Source organism: Neophocaena asiaeorientalis, unplaced genomic scaffold (genome assembly GCF_003031525.2).
Source record: "Neophocaena asiaeorientalis asiaeorientalis breed wild unplaced genomic scaffold, Neophocaena_asiaeorientalis_V1.1 scaffold147, whole genome shotgun sequence".
Classification (NCBI taxonomy): Eukaryota; Metazoa; Chordata; class Mammalia; order Artiodactyla; family Phocoenidae; genus Neophocaena; species Neophocaena asiaeorientalis.
The window spans coordinates 5,679,690-5,694,981 of NW_020173758.1; the positions used below are offsets into that span (position 1 = coordinate 5,679,690).

At 36.8% G+C, this 15,292-nt stretch overlaps 1 long non-coding RNA gene across 1 annotated transcript in view; it reads right to left on the reverse strand.

Moving 5' to 3' along the window:
* Nucleotides 1-768: 768 nt before the first annotated feature.
* The window catches only part of LOC112403642 (uncharacterized), a 23,209-nt gene continuing 8,685 nt past the window's right edge, over nucleotides 769-15,292 (reverse strand). The window contains exons 2-4 of the long non-coding RNA XR_003003952.1: nucleotides 10,940-11,047; nucleotides 1,510-1,614; nucleotides 769-839 (exon numbers count right to left, since the gene is read on the reverse strand). This is a non-coding gene — a long non-coding RNA (uncharacterized LOC112403642). The remainder of the gene's footprint in view (nucleotides 840-1,509; nucleotides 1,615-10,939; nucleotides 11,048-15,292) is intronic.

A 15,292-nucleotide genomic window follows, 5' to 3' on the forward strand; every position in this document is an offset into this window, starting at 1 on the left:
CTTCACACCCTCAGGCAGCCTCCATCCATTTGATGCAGCTGTCTGCTGAAATATGCCAACTGGGCAGTTAAAAATAGATGGCAGCTCCCTTAAAGGAGTTGCATGATTGATTTCTATAGCCTTCCATATTTATTTGTCTAGATCAGTTGTCTCCAAATGTTTTTTCCTGTGTACACGTAAAAGAAATTTGAAAAACAATGTATCCTTCACGAATTTTTTAAGTTGACCATCTAATGTTTTTTAATATGTTTAAAAGTTTATTTGCCCTTGGGTTAATATTACCTTATTACTAGAATGAGTCAGGATTTAGCTATTCCTGTTTTTCATTTATATTTATAGCACTAAAAAATCTTATTTTTATACATAATTAGATGAGAATGAAAGTTTTGTTAGTAAAATTTTAAATATATTAAGGATATATTTTGCATCTGATAATTAGAACAATATATTAACCTCAGAGAGGGAGAACTTGATTTAATAAAGCTGGTTTTCTGAAGTTTAGGGTACTATATCATAGGTGACTTTTTTTTTAAATTTTGTTCTACATTCCTTATATATTAGTATATGTCCTACTTTTTTAAAAGCATGGAAAGGAATCATGAGAAAAACAGAAAGACAAAGAGGAAGAGAAATAGAAAAAGTATCAGGTCCAGGGATGGATTCAGGTTTTGTTAGCCTGAAGCCTATATAACATGAGGCGCAGACCTCTTTAAAAAAAGAGGACAACATTATAAATTTTAAAAATTAGGTGGAAAAGTAAATACTTACGTAACATGAGAATAAAATCATGACAAAGTATGCATTTTAAAGGATGATAAATTCCACAAACATCATATAACCTAGAAAAGTATAACAATATCAATAACAATATTAATTAATATCTCTATAACAATTTTTCTACACTTTCTGGCTCAATACTTTTAATCATCTCTTCAAATGGCAATGCCTTTTTATACCATTTTCTATGGGAAAAAGATAATGGAGATTTTTCCTCAACATAGTTGGTACATTTTATTACTGATAGTTTAGAAAAGCTACTTTCTGCTTCATTGTTAGTGGAAGTTACTGGTTAAGCCACATCCACAATTTCCTCCCAGTTTCTTTCTCAGGAGGTGCTTCTTGCCAGGGCAAGCCCTTAGAGACTCTAGCCCTTTGACTGGCCAGGCTAAAGCTCTGGCATGGGGGCCACAGCCCTGGGGACAGCTCTGCCAGGTCTCCTTGACCCCCTTTCTCACCTACCGCGTGAGAGTGCTGCTCTGATATGACTCCCTCAAGAGTAACTCATTATTTGCTAATAGTGAGAATATGAAAGAGGTAAGTTAGTCAAACAACAAAAACAAGAATTGTCATTGCACCAGCTGTCCCACGCTATTGAATCTGGAACATCCCCAAAAGGGTCAAACTACCCCTTTACTAATGCCGTGCCTCACACTTACTAGACATTCATATTAGGCAGGAAAAGGCAATGGTCTATGAAAGGTTTATGATTATAAGAGGTTTCTCCAATACCAATATGTTGATTTTTCCTCTGAAGATTTTGCACCCCAGGTTGATGCATCATAGATGATTTGGGTGGATAAGAGGTATTTCTTCTGAAAAGTTGGGAAATGGTAACTGTAAAAGAGAATTTGGGCAAGGGAAAAGGAGAAACAGCATTAATATATATTCTCTGGTTGCTGGATATATTATTCTCCAAGGCTATACTGTTCTCTGATTCAAGCCAACATCGATACTGTTACTCCCATTATTCAAACCTTCTGTATCTTTTCTAATATTTTATCTGCTTAATCTATCATTAATTTTGTGATATATGTTGAAATAGTCTATTGTAATTGTAGAGTTATCAGTTTCTCCCTGTAGTTCTATCCACTTTTGCTTTGTAAATATTGAGTATGTTTTATTAGGTATACACAAGTTTAATATTGTTATATGTTTCTGGTGAATTGAATCTTATTCTAGCATTTATCCCATTATATTAATTATTAATTCAGGAGCTTCCCTGGTGGCGCAGTGGTTGAGAGTCCGCCTGCTGATGCAGGGGACATGGGTTTGTGCCCTGGTCCGGGAAGATCCCACATGCCGCGGAGCGGCTGGGCCCGTGAGCCATGGCAGCTGAAAAAAAAAAAAAAAAAGTACAAACTTCATAACTCATCATTCAAATTTCTCAATGACCTGAATTCACTCATTTTCTCCTCACATACTAGAAAAACAATCAAACTGAAATCCTCACTAGCCTTACACAAATCCTACATCCCTTCTGCTTTCCACATATAATATTGAGATAATGGTATAATTTCCCTTCGCACTCTGCAAGTTCAAACCCTTTAAAGTCAATCTTAAAAGCCTCTTCTGAAAGTTTTTGGCATATTCACCCCAATAAAAATATTCTCTCCTTCTTTTGAATGATGTTATGGACTGAATGTTTGTGTTTTCTCAAAAATTCAAATGTTGAAGCCCCAAACGCCAATGTGACTATTTAGAGACAGAGCCTGTGACGAAGTGATAAAGGTTAAATGAGATCATAAGGGTAGGGCCCTAATCTGACAGGGCTGGTACCCTTATGAGGAAGAAACCCCAGAGCTCTCTCTCTCCACCATGTGAAGGCACAGTGAGAAGACAGCTGTCTGCAAACAAAGGAAAGAGCTCTCACCAGGAATAAAATCAGTCGGCACCCTGATCTTAGACTTCCCAGCCTCCAGAACTGTGAGAAATACATTTCTGTTGTTTAAGCCACCCAGTCTGTGGTATTTTGTCATGATAGCCTGAGCTGACTAACACAAATGACAACATACTACTTTATCAATATCTCTTCTTGGGTTTAGATTTTTTCCATTGAATTATCATTGCTCATGTGGCATGGTTTTTCTCAGTTATTAATGTCTAATAATTAATAATGATTCAAAGAACCCAGCAACCTCCATACCAAATAAATAATCTCACATGCATGCTTGCAGAACCAGGTTTACTTGTCAGATTTATATTTATTTGGTATCTTGTCATCAAAAACTTGAGTCCTTAAAAGTTTGTTTACAAGATCTTATGCGATATTTTAAAAACTAAAATGATTCTTTGTTACATAATCCTTAACCTCTGAGACTAAGATATTTGTTTTCAAGGTTTGTTATGAAAAATTATGTCTACTTATGTATTTAATATAGGAATTTGAATATGTTCTTCAAATATAAAATATTTGAGTAATATTTTTAACTCAAAGGCTCTGATTTCACTAATTGTGTTAGAATGAATTCACCCAGCATAAAAATTGTTTGAATTCTCCTAGAATTAAAAAAGCACCTATTTCCTTTCTAGCATAGGTTGTGCAAGTAAAAACAGTGAATGACTATAGTAGAATTATTTTTAAAAACACAATGCAGAATCTCTACTTTTTCATCTATACAAATGTGCTTTGTATTTATATGGCATTTCTTTTCCCCAAACCCTTTAATTTATACATTACTCTGACAGTTACTGCATGCCTGATGTGTCATGAACTGTGTTGGCACTGAGGGAAAATAATGAGCAAAAAAGTAGATTTGCAACCACCTAGAGGGGTGGGATAGGGAGGGTGGGAGGGAGACACAAGAGGGAGGAGATATGGTGATATATGTATATGTATAGCTGATTCACTTTGTTATAAAGCAGAAACTAACACACCATTGTAAAGCAATTATACTCCAATAAAGATGTTTATAAAAAGAAGGTTACGCTAATCTTTCTTAAATTCCTTAAAAATAAATAAAATTATAAGAGAAATTGACATTTCTACATAACCATTAATGGGATTAGAAACTGGAATAACTTTTTGGTAGGTGTGACAACTGTGATAATATGTGTGTCTAATTCTATGAGTAATTTGACTTTTAGGAATTTATCCTGCAAATAAACTTTCACAAAATGGGGGGGAAAAAAAAGTGGAAGAGACAGATTATAATTAAATTTTTTAAATTACAACTGATATTTACATAGTGCTTACTATGTTCCAGGCCCTGTTTTAAGCATTGTATATACACTAAATCATTTAAGACTCACAACAACCCTTAATATAGGTTCTATTAGTATCCCCATGTTCAAGATAAGGAAACTGAGGCACCAAGAATTTAAGACCCAAGATTCCAAGCCAAGCAGTCTTGGTTTGAAAACCCTTGCTCAACTGTACTCACCTCACTAATCACACAAGTAAATGCAAAACTGCTACTGTACTATGCAGTAAGAAAGAGATATACAAAGGCCATTAAAGGCCTCCATAACAGGGAGTGGGAGCTGGTCAGGAAGAACAAGGAAGGTTCCCTGAGGAAGGCTGCTTGAGTTGAGATTGGAAGAATAGGTTAAGTTGCAGAGATGGGTGGGAGGAGTCTTCCTGGCAGACAGGGCAACAAATAAAATAGCCCTGTGGTAGAGCATGAACAAAGGACTGAACCACAGCTAGTTGCCTCAAGCAGGAACACAGGAGGGATGATGATGGAGGATGAGATTGGGGAGGGTAGAGAGCTATGAGAGGTAAGGGTGGAGGCAGATCATTTAGGCCCATCTAGGCCAATTTAAAGAATTTCACTCATCTTTTTTTTTTTTTCCACTCATCTTTGTCTATGTTATTCTGATTAAGAGCTAGTTTTCTTCTTCAAAAGGTAGAGCTAGAAGCAGATTTTTTGTTTCCTCTACAAGAGAAGGCTGTCACGTAAAGACTCACAAGCTATGGATAAACTACTGTATCCAGCTTTTTGTTGTTGCTGGTGGTGGGAGGGTTGACCTGTTCACCATATTGAAGCTAGTTCATCAAAGCTTGACGCACAAGTATAAAGGTGAATATTAAAGCTCTGCATGGGGATGAGAGTCCCCAGAAAAAGAGCAGAGTAGAAGAGAGTGCCAACATTTAATTGTCAATTGGCAGAGGATGAGCTCAAAAGATTTAAAGAAAGAGAAAAAGAAAGGGTTTGGGGGAGAGGAGAGAGGGAGAGAGAAGGAAAGAAAGAGTGAAAGAGAGAAAGGAAGGAAAGAAGGAAGGAAAACAGGAAGGAAGGAAGAAAAAAGAACAATCTGAGGGGTAAAAGGAAAATCGAAAGAGTGTTGTCAATAGAGGCAAGAGAAAAATGTTACAAGGCAGGAGATGTTAACAATTTCAGATACTACTGAGCTACCAAGTCAGATAAGAAATGAGATTTAGCATCATGAAAGTCATTGGTAACCTAAGAGGAGCCATGGGAATAGGGCAACAATTCTAAATCAGAGGCAATTTTGCTTTGCAGGGGTCATTTGGTAATGTCTGAAAACATTTTTGGTTGTCACAGCTGCAGGGAGAGAGCTGCTACAGGTATCTAGTGAATAAAGACCAGGGATGCTGCTAAACATCCTAAAATGTGCAGGACAGTGTTGCAAATATAAAACATTGGCCTAAAATGCCAATAGTGCCAAGGTTAAGAAATCCTGAGACAGAGCAATGTAGGCAGAAGTTAGATTGGAAAAGGCTTAGAAATGGCTAGGTGGAAAGAAATAGAAACCGTTTTTCAAAAATTTGAACAGAGGAAATAGGGTAGTAACTAGAAGGGAACGAAGAAATCTAGAGAAAATTTCTCTCTCTCTTTCCTTTCCTCTCTTTCTCGTAATTGGGAGATACTTGATCCTGTTTTTAAAAGTTCCAATTGAAGAGAGTTTGAATATTCAGACAAAAGATAATCCATAATTTCAGGTACCTTAGAAGGTGGGAGGGAGTAAAATAAAAGTACCAGAGGAGGGGTTAGCCTCAGCAAAAATAATTACACCCATACTGTAACCGAAGGAAACTAGAATAGTATGGACAGATAATGGGACAGGTGATGCAGTTCTCATTTAAGGGCTTCTATTTTCTCTATAAAATAAAAATCAATATCATATTCTGAGAATCATGGGTGATGAGAGGAAGAAGGTTTGAAGAAGCTTGAAATAATCATTATGGAAAGTGGGAGAGAGCTTGGCTGAGAATCCTTACAGGATTGCTGTACAGTTTGAAGTTGCTTTAATTACTTTTTTGTAATATCAGTAGGCCCTATTGTGTAACTCTCTCCAGCAGTGCTTGGCTCCTCAGGCACAGATGCAGAGAAAGCAGACAGTTGGTCTATCTATGGTTGCAGTCTTTGGCAGATGCCACAAAGAAGACAGAAGGGGAAGTTTAAGCTATTAGCAACAGTATTATTGAACACTACATCATGGAATCTTGCTGGACAAAGACAGATATGAATAAGGGAGACATATGGATGAGAAGAAAATGCATAAGTTAACAGTCATCAATAGGAGGACATTTTATCCAAGGCAAAATGGGAATATGGCAGTGACTTCAATCTATGCTACAAATATACAAACTGAGATATGAACTCCCCCAAAGCAGGGTATGCAGAACAAAGCCTTGATTATCATCAATAAATGTGCTGTACAAGATGGGTCCCCTGAGGTTCACCAGAGCTCTGGGTGAATTTTACAATATCATATTAAAGAATATGCTTTATCGAGGAAACTCAAGGAGTCAGCAACAAGAAAAGTCACAGGTCCTTTGATTTTCCCATTTTTCCCATGAGGAAGTACGCAGGGCCCCCGGTCATCTGATGGACACTTGGTCCAGTATTCTAGGGCAGATCCCCCACCTCACTGTTGCTCTCCTTTCTTACAGGGCAAGCATGATAGCAACCTTAATCAGAGGAGATAAGCACACAACATAAATGTTAGGCAGTCTGGATTGCATGCAATATATTTAAAGGGAGTAACTGTGAAAGCGAGCTGCCCAGCACCTGAGGACAGCGGAGATCATAGAAAGCTGTAGTTCCTGCAGGAGGGTAAAATAATGCCATCAGTCTAATAGGAAGCTGAGTTCAAGTGTGGCTTCTCGCACTGGTTGAAGGGTGATTCCTGGTTCCAGGTAGCCCAGTGCTTCGGTAACCAAGAGTGAACTCTCAGGGTCACTTTCAGACAATCCTGCCCCTTGTGCCATGAACTTTTATACATTATTCAACAAATGACATTTACAATAGCTTGTTGTAAATATATTTCAGCAGACTTCTCTCACTTTATTTCTTCAACATCCTGTGTGGTTTTTAAAGAAAAGGAAGAAACAGAGGATATGGTTTCAAAGTGAAGAGAGGTCTTATGAAACAAACCATAATGTTGTTGGCACTTATCAACTAAAAATGTTTAAGTGTAACTTACAGAGAATATCTCTAAATGTGATTTATGATACAGACACAAAAATAATATACATATAAATACCTAAATTTCATAATGGCAACATATTCCATGAGGGGTTTTTCCTTTTATAACAAAGATAGGGAAAAAAAAAAAAAAAGCTAAGAAAACAGAGAACAGAAAATGTCCAATAAAGATTTTCTTTAATTGGTTTAGAGTTCTAGAATAAAATAACAGAATGTTTATCACTAAGACACAGAAAGTATAGCTACTGCCAAGAGACATGAAATTTCTGAGGTCCAAGATTTCTGTAATATGAAAAGTTAAACAAAACAAAAAGTTGAACACAGCAGAGAAAGCTACCAAGTAGTCCTTTTTGTGGTTTTATTTTATTTTATTTTACTCTAAAGCTACTTAAAAATATGCAATATTGATATTAGTGGCAACTCACATTTATGATTGAATTTGGCAGTAAACAGAACCTCATTACCTCAATGTTATTGAGAGAGATGCCGTGGGAAAAAGTCTTCAAGTTGATCAGAGAGAGAATATGTCCCCTGGAAGCTAGAAGTGATGGTTTGTCTCCAAAAACAAAAATCATCAAGTGAAAAGAGGTGAAAAATATGGAGAATGCAAAAGAAAAAGTCCCTTCTCTGACAAAACAAGGAAGAGACAGCATAGGGCACACAATGTCACAGGTTTAGAATTTAAGAAACAACCAAATGAATTGGCTAGCTGATAGCCTACAGATTCCAGAAGAGTAGGAAGTAGAGCGTGCCTAAAAATAGAGGTTTAGGAAGGCATGACCTTGAGCCACAAAGGTATAACTAGTGCTTCTTAAACTTGAATGTGCTTACAAATCACCTGGAGATCTTGATAAAATGCACTCTGATTTAGTAGGCCTAGCATTAGACTTGAGATTCTGCTTTTCTAACAAGCTCCCAAGAGATACCAATGCTGCCTTGTCCTTGGATCACACTTTGAATAGCAAAGCATCACACTGATGACACCAACTTAATGTAGCATCCTGGGAACCCAAATAGAAACTTTCCACATATTTGTTCAGCCATAGAAATGTACAGACCTTCACAAGACTAGGAAATTAGTGACATGGAGAAAGAAGAGTTTATTAACTTTACATGTGAGTCATTGAATTAATTTTTGCTTTATGCTAACCAAACTTTTTTTTTAATTTATTTATTTTTTGGTTGTGATGTGTCTTCATTGCTGTGCACAGGCTTTCTCTAGTTGCGGTGAGCGGGAGCTACTCTTCGTTGGGGTGTGCGGGCTTCTCATTGCGGTGGCTTCTCTTATTGCAGAGCATGGGGTCTATGTGTGCAGGCTTCAGTAGTTGTGGGCTCTCGGGCTCTAGAGCACAGGCTCAGTAGTTGTGGCACACAGGCTTAGTTGCTCTGCGGCATGTGGGATCTTCTCGGACCAGGGATTGAACCTGTGTCCCCTGCACTGGCAGGCGGATTCTCAACCACTGTGCCACCAGGGAAGTCTTATGCTAACCAAACTTATTAACATAAACCTGTCATGAGAATACCTGTGCTATTTTTCAGATAATCCCAGAAGCACTGATAAAGCAATATATGCTCACCTGTCAACATTCTATGAAAATACACATGGGACTTATTATAAAAGACAATAGCACCCATTTTACATGGAAACTTCACAGGTGTAAATCTGTGGACTTATGTGAGCAGAGCATCTCACTTAACTGTCAGGTAAAGCACATGCTTTATAAGTTGAACCATGTGTTCAGGTGCCAAAGAGCACTGTTTCTTGCCCCTGCCCACTTGAGCTCTGTCCAGCAGAGAGGACTAAAGACATCTGACCAGCAGATTGCGTCCTGCTAATGAGAATACCTGGAATATGTCAAAACATCTACAATTAGCCTATTTTCCTTCTGTTTCACTTCTGGGGTGACATCCCCCAGCCTATTAAATAGCAGCAGTCTCCTGCCCAAACATCATGCCCAATTCTCACTATGTTTCTCCAATCTTTTAGATCTGAGCAGCTATGCCAGTCCTGACTTGTGTTCTAATTCTGCAGCTAAGACTGGAACCTGGCAAAAAATCCTAGACAATATGGCTTCTGGGGGCCCTGATATTATGCTTAAGTCCTTGTGACCCTTCCCCACTTCTTCACTGTAGATCTGTCTGTGGTCCAACTCTACCCCCAAGAACAAAGATCCTGACATTTGACTAAAAGTATTATAATTAAGGCTATTTTTACCATAGCTTACCCAGTCAGATTGAATCTTTGCCTATTTATGCCATCCTGGACAGGATTCATGGCATCTCTGAAATTGTACTGTTTTATTCTACAAAAAAAATAGCAGTGTGCTCTAATATGTTCCCTCTGTCTGTATGTAGTCCATAATACCTTGTGACTGCACCTAGAAATCAAAAAACTTAGAAATTAGTTCCCTTCTACCACTGACTAGCCAGACTATATTACACAAGTCACTTTACATTTCAAGACACCATTTTTCTTATCTATAACATGGAGTTAGTTACTATCTTGTCTTCTTTGCAAAATTGTTGTGAAGATTAAATGAAATCATGAATGTTGCAATACTTTGAAAATCTGTAAAGTACTGTATAAGTATCAAATATTATCACTGATATTGCAAGTTTAATTTAGCAGATGAATAAATGACTTTTAAAAGCAATTTTTCCAAGTCTGGATTAATAAGTGACAGTTAACATCACATTCTGCTGGGATTTCCCTGGTGGTCCAGTGGCTAAGACTCCACACTCCCAATGCAGGGGGCCCAGGTTCAATCCCTGGTCAGGGAACTAGATCCCACATGCCTCAACTAAGACCCGGTGCAGCCAAATAAATAAGTTAATTAAATATTTTTTAATCTGCCTCTTGAACCCAAAGGACTAAAGGGACAACTTGATCTGTGGTTATGCTGCCAAATAAAATGCAACCAACTTACATGGCTTTAAGTACTCCTCTAGGTACTGACTAATAAAACATAACTACTGAACTTGTAGATGTCACAGTATCCTGTGGTTCACTTATTCTTTGTAGGAAAGCAAATTCTGTACTTCCATAATTTCTATTTTTTCTATTTTTGATATTATAAACCAGTTAGATAATTATAAGATATCAAAAGGCAATTAGATTGTCTTGCACTGAGTAGGTTCCCAACAAATATAATACTAAATAAAGTATCAAAGAACTTTGTCAACCCAGAGATGATGCAACTCATGGTAAATCTGACCATATGAATATCTGACTATATGAATTATTCCTATAGTTTAATATTCATTTTCCAATATAGAAAATTTGGAAAAAATATATACAAAGTATAAATTGATTCCAAAGTATTCATACAAAAAAATCATATTATTTCACTAAATATTTCTCAGTGTTGCTGAGAAATTCCATTTTGGTCCAAGCTCATAGTATCTCAAATGAAGAGATGGATACAAGATACCTAGGAGGCTGGACACTAAGTGTTAAAGCTTACAGTGGTAGTGAGAGTCCCTGGAACTGAGCGTCCAATTAGGGAAGAGGACAGCTGTAAAGACCATTCTTAAGCTTACCTGTAACCCTGCCTGATCCACAGTGGATGACGAGCTCCTAACAGGAGTATTATGTAGCAGAAAGCGCAATGCCAAAAATGGTCCAAGGATCAGAACTCTCTCCTATATTTATGGGTCCCACCTAGATCCCTCAGGATGCCTGTAAATTCTATGTGGGAGAGAGACATGTTGGAAGTCTCAACATCCCCAGAGACTCTCCTCCCCATCACCATCCCACACCTCCTTACCTTGTTGAGTGAGGGCATGTCAGTGAGGCATGCTTGGGCTTCCTCAATTTACTGCTCAGAAAACAGCTATCTCATGAGTTAGGCTGTCCAAGATTCCTCCCAGTCTTCCTGAAACGCAATATCATCCAATTATGTTTAGAGAAATTGCTCTAATTTCTGAAGTATGGATAGTTCCTCACTGTGGATTCTATTCCTAATGCACATGTCCCCTATTTATGCATTCTAGCTTAGAGATCATTGTATTGACACAAAAATTAAGGCTCTAAGAGTGACTTGTCCAAACAACTAGTTAGTGACTCAGCAAAGTTTTTAATCATCCTATCTAATGTGCACTCTAGTGTCCTTCCTTTTGTGCCACCTTGACTCCTAACAGTCCAGAATTAACACAAGAATGTTGTTTGACATCTTGATTTTAATGTTACTATTAAGATATAACATGAAGGAATCAGAAAGCACCTTAAATTTTCATTACTTTTTAAATTGTTATTTTAAAATATAAAAAAAAAGTCAATAAGCCTTGGGAAGGAGAGAAAGAAAAGTCAAGATGGGACCTAGAGAATATGTTAAATGAATATGATATGATTTATCAGTTCAAAGGCTAAATATTGAATCTGTTCTGAACTTAGTATATATTTCATATATTTGTACTTCAAAAATACCATTATTATCAAATTTAAGCCTCACTTTTTTCTTTTTAAAAGAAGAGTTATATTTCATTTATTTATTTTTAAATATCAATTACTCTATGTATTTATTTATTTTCAGACCTAAAGCAGGTATACTTTGCTATCCATTTTTCCTTCCAGTTTCAACGAGATATAATTAACATAAAGCACTGTATAAGTTTAAAAGTTGTACATCATAATGATTTGACTTTCATGCATCATGAAATGATTACCACAGTAAGCTTAGTGAACATACATCATTCTATATAGATGCAAAAGAAAAAAAATGTTTTTCCCTGTGATGAGATCTCTTAGGATTTACTCTCTTAACAACTTTCATCCTTCCCCCAACACCCTCCCCTGCCCCCCACTGCCTCTGGTAACCACAAATCCAGTCTCTTTTCCTGAGTTTGCTTGCTTGTTTTTTTGTTTGTTTTCAAAGTATAATTGACTTACAACGCTATATTAGTTCCTGGTGTACAACACAGTGATTCCCAATTTTTTTTAAAAAGTAAATTTTACTATGTTTGAATCTCTAACTAAATTCTTTCCAGTAAAACATTTTAAAAAAAGTGAAAACTTATTAGTATTTTTCTATAATCGAAGAAGCAATCATTTGCCTTGACAGGACATGTTACCTATGTTCATGGAATAAACTTTCCAAAGTGCTGATTAATTTAGTCTTAAAGTTTTGCTGATTATCCACTATGTTACATTCATGATATACAAGCCCTTTATCACTGTGTAAGCAGTAAAATGACTCCCACAGTCACTGTAAATTGAGAAGAGGGCTTTTTTTAAACCTTAGGCAATTAAAATAGATTGGCCTTTGTAGTTATACCATTGACCTTTCATCAGAATTTATTTGATCATCAGTGAAATACTTGGGTCAAGTGTTCTGCTAAATTAGGTTATGTTGGTCATCAAATTGAGAGTCTATAAAGCAGGTATCACTCATAGATTATACTTCATCTAATTTTATTTTTACACAGTGTACTGTGGTGCTTTTCATAACATAAAGCCTACTTTGAAAAGTTAGTCAAAGTACCTCTATTTTCCAATTCTGGCTTTATATTACAGTTTGTACATCTACCCTCAGACAGCCTATCAACTTAAGTTTTGAGAATTAAATAATGCATGAGCCTATACAGCTTTGGAATAAGAAAATAATCAATAGTGACATGGTTAAATAAAAAAAGTACATTCCTCTCTTAATACCAAAATCTAAATATTTCAATTCAACAATACTAAGTCAAATTAAAATGCACAATTGCTCACTTTTGCACTATTTGCAGAACTTGGATACTTTCATATTTATACTTCACAATAAATTAACACTATGAAAGTTACTGAGTCTGATGCAATCGCTCTTCGGGAAAGGAGACGGAATAAAGGGCAAGGGGAACACCGTTGTTCTTTGATACCCTCCAAGATGTTTTATTAAGTGTTTACTATACAACAATCTCCAGTTCCAGGTAACTGGGGATAAGGGGAAAAGATATACTCTCCCCTCAAGAACTCACTCTCTGGGTGAGACAGATCTAAGACTGTTATTGTCAGGATATTTTATGCATTCTTCCATTTTGAAAGCTTTGTTTTGAGAAGTTTGTTTGTTTTCCACCATTTGAGCTGGGCTGTGGCTTTCCACCATGAAATCAGCTGTCCAATCGACTCTAATTCATAACTGAGAAAAAATTTAAACTTAACCAAAATTAATAATAATAATTAATTAATAATAAGAATACTACTTTTGAAAAGACAGTAAATGCAGCATTGTTAGCACCATGCTAGCCATGGACTTATTATAGTGTCATGAGAAACAGCAAATTCAAGCCCCGTGGCCTTTCCTATGACATTTCAAAAGGGAAAAGGAAATGCATATTCTTAAAAAGAAATAAAGAATCACCTCAATTGGTGCAGGAAAAAAGCATTTGACAAAAGTCAACATCCTTTTATTTAAAAATTCAACAAACTAGGAATAGAAGAAAACTGCCTCAACAAATAAAAGCCATGTATGAAAAAACCACAGCAAAATCATACTCAGTGGTGAAAGACTGAAAGCTTTTCCTCTAAAATCAAAAGCAAGGCAAAGATGCCCACTTTCATCACTTTTATTCAACATAGTACTAGTCCTAGCCAAAGCAATTAGGTAGGTTAAACAAATAAATAAGTAAACGGTATCCAAACAGAAAAGGAAGAAGTAAAATTATCTCTGTTCACAGATGTTATGATCTTATAGTCGAAAACCCTAAAGATTCCATGTACACACACAAAAAAGCAATTACAACTAATAAACAAATTCAGCAAAGTAGCAGGATAAAAGTCAACACAAAAAAATAAGTTGCATTTCTATACACTAACAATGAACATCTGAAAAGAAAATTACAAAAACAACTCCATTTGCAATACTATCAAAAAGAATAAATAATTAGGAATTAACTTAACCAAGGAGATAACAGAATTGTGCAATGAAAACTACAAAATATTGCTAAAAGAAATTAAAGACATAAATAAACAGAAAAATAACCTATGTTCATGGATTGGAAAGCTTACTATTGTTAAATGTCAGTACCACCCAAAGTGATACACAGATATAATGCAATCTTTATCAAAACCCAATGACTTTTTTTTTGCATAAATATAAAAATCTATCATAAAATTCATATGGAATGTCAAGGAACCCCAAATAGCCAAAAACTTGAAAAAGAACAAAATTGGAGGACTCACACTTCCTGACTTCAAAACCTACTACAAAGCTACAGTAATCAAAATAGTATGGTAATGGAATAAAGATCCATGGAATAGAATAGGGAGCCCAGAAATAGATCTTCATATATATGGTCAAATGTTTCTTTGTTTTTTGTTTTTTTTTTTTTTGCAGTATGCGGGCCTCTCACTGCTGCGGCCTCTCCCGTTGCGGAGCACAGGCTCCGGACGCGCAGGCCCTGCGGCCATGGCTCACGGGCCCAGCCACTCCACAGCACGTGGGATCTTCCCAGACCGGGGCACGAACCCGCGTCCCCTGCATCGGCAGGCGGACTCTCAACCACCGCGCCACCAGGGAAGCCCTGGTCAAATATTTTTTGAGAAGGGTGATAAGACCATTCAGTGGGGAAAGGACAGTCTTTCCAACAAGTGATGCTGGGAACACTATATACCCATATCCAAAAGAATGAAGTTAGACTCTTAACTAATACTACATACAAACATTAATTCAAATTGGATCAAAGACTTAAATGTAAAATTATATAACTATAAATGTACATATAAATATATATATATAAACTACAACTATAGTTTATATAACTATAAACTATAGAACTACAAAACTCTTAGAAGAAAACATGGGCATAAAGTTCATGATATTGGATTTGGCAGGGATTTCTTGGATATGACACAAAAGGAACAGACAATAAAAGCAAAAAATAGACAAATTGGACCTCATGAAAATTAAAACTCCTGTGCATCAAAGGACACAATCAGGGCTTCCCAGGTGGCGCAGTGGTTGAGAGTCTGCCTGCCGATGCAGGGGACATGGGTTCGTGCCCCAGTCCGGGAAGATCCCACAAGCCGCGGAGCGGCTAGGCCCGTGAGCCCTGGCCGCTGAGCCTGCACGTCCAGAGCCTGTGCTCCACAACGGGATAGAGGCCACAATAGTGAGAGGCCCATGTACTGCAAAAAAAAAAAA